The sequence below is a fragment of the Peromyscus californicus genome, unplaced genomic scaffold, assembly GCF_007827085.1.
Source record: "Peromyscus californicus insignis strain IS unplaced genomic scaffold, ASM782708v3 Scaffold_13__1_contigs__length_99412109, whole genome shotgun sequence".
Lineage (NCBI taxonomy): Eukaryota > Metazoa > Chordata > Mammalia > Rodentia > Cricetidae > Peromyscus > Peromyscus californicus.
In genome coordinates, this window is record NW_026294424.1 from 76,018,295 (window position 1) to 76,022,739 (window position 4,445).

At 35.9% G+C, this 4,445-nt stretch overlaps 1 non-coding gene across 1 annotated transcript; it reads left to right on the forward strand.

Annotated features, from left to right (window-relative positions):
• The first annotated feature begins 580 nt into the window (after nt 1–580).
• LOC128109230 (U6 spliceosomal RNA) lies at nt 581–691 on the forward strand. The gene has a single exon (XR_008217764.1). It is a non-coding gene; the product is annotated as a U6 spliceosomal RNA (small nuclear RNA).
• The last annotated feature ends 3,754 nt before the right edge of the window (nt 692–4,445 follow it).

A 4,445-nucleotide genomic window follows, 5' to 3' on the forward strand; every position in this document is an offset into this window, starting at 1 on the left:
ATACTTTATTTGAAATTTGTGGTTTTTTTACAAAATCCATATTGTAGGATTACATTAAATCTGTTTCTGACTTTAATCACCTCACAGGAAAACAAATTTCTTGAACATGATTATGAATTAGTGCATTTTATCTTTTGATAATGTAAAGAAAATTAATATGCAGAAATAGAGATCTTCAAAATGATTCCAGGTCTTAGACATATTTTTTTTGCTATAAAGCTATGGAAATTAGCTTTACTGATGGCTTTTGCCATTTGGAGCATAAGACTTCTTTTTACACTGGTGAATTTATCTTCAAAATATAACAAATCAAAGACAATCTTGAAGAATGTTTTATATATCAGAATAAAGTACATATATATATGTATATATATGTGTATATATATATATGTATATATATGTGTATATATATATATATATATATATATGGCTATTTTGGAGATACAAAATATTGCTAATATTATTTATATTGTAAAAGTAATGTCAATTAATTATATCTGTATTCCCTAAAATAGGTTGTGTTTTGAGTCAGGGTATTTGTGAGAGCAAAAAGGTTATTTGAAAATTCCAAATGTAGTGCTCAATTCAGCAGCACACATATTAAAATTGGAAAATTGGAATGATACAGAGAACATTAGCATAACCCCTGAACAAGGATAACACACAAATTCATGAAGAATTGGATATTATTCTTCAAGACCAAGTGATACCACTCTTGGGCATATATGCAAAGGATAGTCTATACCAGAAGGACAACTTGCTGAAGATGAACTGGGGACAGATGGGGATGGGAGAGATTATGTTGAGAGAGATGAAGAGAGAGAGAGAGAGAGAGAGAGAGAGAGAGAGAGAGAGAGAGAGAGAGAGAGAGAGAGATCTGGAATTGGGGGAGGCATTTGTGGGGTAGTGTGGAAACCTAGTTCAGTTGTAATCCTTACTGAGGACTCCTAGTGAAGAAGGATATGAAGTCTGAACTGGCAATCCTTGCTTTGAGTTGTTGGCTGAGGAGTTGCCATGGAGATCTCTAAACAACCCAGGATGATGCTAGGACAGAAGGTTGCTCTCCAAAATCTGGCAGTGGCTCCCCATTGTGAAGGACAGCTTCCACTCAGCTCAATGAACTGTAGAGAACTCAAGCTGCTGTGGGCTTGGAACCTTTACCCTACACTCTAGTCTCTTTGGCACAGAGAGATGATCTTCAGGCTACAGAAAGAGAAACCTAGATGCCAACCAAGCCACAAAACCCTCCACTTACAATCTGTCCTGCCTGAGGATGTGCTGGGGCAATGGTGGCACAGAACATATGGGAGTGGTCAACCAAAGTTTGTTTTAACTTGAGGCCCATTCCAGGAGAGGGAACCCATGCCTTACACTGACTGGATGGACAGGAATCAGAGACTGAATAGCCAGGAGTCTTTGGGTAGAACCAAACACAACTGCCAAAGTTAATAATAATGATGAAGGTGATGATGATGATGATGATGATGATGTTGATGATAGTAAATCATTATTAAAATATTATTAATGCTAGTCTGCTACATTCATAGATCGATCTCTTGTCCTGTCACCATCAGGTGGCAGCAGTTGGGAGTGGATGCACTAACCCACAGCCAGAAATCATGTGCAGAGTCTAAATTGGAGGTCACCATTGGGTCCCTCAACTTGATAATATGGAAGCCCCACAGAAGAGTGTAGGAAAGATTGTAGTAGTCAGAGGGGATGGAGGACACCAAGAGAATTCTTCCCACTGGAACAACCAATAGGGCTCACTTGGCTTCACAGAAACTGAGCAGCAAGTGTGGGGCTGCACAGGTTTGCGCCAGCTCCTCTGAGAACTTGTTACGGCTGTTAGCTTGCTGTTTTTGAGGGAGGCCTAACAGTGGGGGCAGGTGTATCTTTGACTCTTTTGCCTGCTCTTGACACTCTTCATCTTACTGAGGTGCCTTGTCCAGCCTTGATATGAGTGCCCTTACCTTGTGTTAATGTATGTTGTTTTGTCCTGTTTGGCTGTTGTCTGTCGGAGACCTGCTGTTTTCTGAAGAAGAAACAGAGTGGGAGTGGATCTCAGGGAGAGTGAAGGCAGAAGACCTAGGGGAGTGGAGGGAGGGGAACCTGTGTTTGGGATGTGTTGTATGAGAGAATAATATTTTCATTAAAAATGGGAAAATAGAAAAAAGAAAAAAGTAAATGTCTTAAGCTTAAAGATGAACTCATCAGAGCAATTTAGATGAACATGGGGTAAAAGAATAGAAAGGGTGCTGTAAAAAAGATGAATGCACTTCAATGTTTAACTGGGATTGATGAATACAGGAAATTACTTTTTATTTAACAAGAACAGCAGCAAAGCCATACTCAAGTGGATTTATCTTTTCTATGTGTATGTTTCAGTACACTGTCTCCCAGGCATGACATGGCCATCATTGTCATCTCAACATCAGAGCAGCTATAGTTACACACACTCACAAATCCTTCTAAAATTGATGCTAGTAACATTCCTAAAATCAAGAGAGAGTAGTGAAGGTCATTAAACTGTCAGCAAGGATTCTACCACTCATTCATTCTTATTCTCAACCCACCAAACGGTTACATATAATTTTGCCTATTAATATTTTGTTATAGAAAGAGAGGGTGCTGAACCTTATTAGACCCTCATCTGAGACTCTAGCTCTCTCACCTGTTCCCCAGCCCTAGCTGTACATAATTCTATCCTGACTGAACATTGGCTTGACAGTTATTAACAGTGTATAGTAAAGTTAGCAAGTTAGGGGGGGGCTCCATCTCTTCTGTAGGGGGACTCTTCAGTGGTCTGTTTTTTGATCATCCACACTTTTGTAATTAACCTGTTCTCTGTGCTATTAATCAATCACAGTACACTCAAACTGAAGCTGTAGAGAATTGTCTCCTTGATCTATTATCACAGCCTTGTTGGAATGATTTGTTATTGGTTCACCTTCCCCAAGTATTTAATGTAAGATTATATTATATTGGAATATATAAATATATACATATGTATTTATATAATCTCTTATATTGATTAATTTGAGGACAGCAGTTTTAAAACCAAATAATTAAAAAGTCATATATTAAAATGTAATGTTATTATGGGAAAACTGTTGTATGAATATGTTATATCAGAATACAAATATTCACAAAGCGTCACAAGAAGAGAATACACTTTAAAGTCACTCCTTAAACCTTGACAAAAAGATGATTTTGCTTAATCGAAATTAATCAAATGTACAAATCATATCCAACTTCGAAAAAATTCCAGACCTATAGTAATAAACATACATACTCCAAATTGTCAGCAACAATTTAGGAACTTTTACAGTAAATCAATAATTACACATATCATTGTAGATATCCTGTTTACTCTTGTTTTGAGCTGAGTTGATTGGCAGTGGGAAAATCATTGTCTAAAATAGCTTGTATCTTAAGCTTGTCCTTAAAAATTGCTACAAGTTCTTCATGTTGGGCTTTACACTTGCTGACTTTGCACAAATTAGAAAGTACCAGGTTTATGTCTAAGTGTTTGAAATGCCAGTTGTCCCTGCAGTACCAGGTTTATGTCAAAGTGTTCAAACTGACAGTTGTCCCTCCAGTACCAGGTTTATGTAGAAGTGTTTGAAATGCCAATTGTCCCTGCTAATATCCTAGATGCTAGCCAATGGTGATGCCTTTTTTCAGTTACATATTAATGTAATCTTCATTATATTCTTGTTTAAGAAAATAGTTTATTGACTTCTGGAGTAATAGGAAAATTATTTGTAATAGAATAGCACTAAGAATTTGTTAAAGCTGAAAAGAATTATAGGGAATCTTATATATTAAGAGTATAAACATGCTTTAGGATAAACAAAAGTAGGAAAGCTTAATGTAAATAGGAAAGAACACAATTAATTTTATAGTTACTGAGACTAGGACTCTATTTGTCTAGTATTTATTATATAAAACTTGTTTGTCCTTATTTATAATTCAAGTTGAGTCTAGATATAAAATAAATTTTATATTTTTTCTCGACATTAAAGTAATTTTAGAATTCTTGAAACAATGGCAAGTTATCTATTTCAGTTATAAATAAAATATAAATGTAAATAAACAAAAATGCAAAGTAAAATTTTATTGTTATTACTTTTTAAAAAATAATTTTATTTATTTGTTTGTTTATTTATTTACTTTACAGCCTGTATGCAATTTCCCCTCCTTTCTCTCCCCCTAGTTCCTCACCTGGTTGACCCAAAGACCTAGGATAGAACCAAACATAACTGGAGGAAAAAATATTAATAAAATGATGCCTAACGATATTTGTCTATATATGTAGATTGGTACCTAGCCCAATTGTCATCAGAGAGGCTTTCTCCAGCAATTGATAGAAACAGATGCAGAGACCCACAGCCAAACATTAAGGAGATCTCAGGGAATCATGCAGAAGACAGGGACGATGG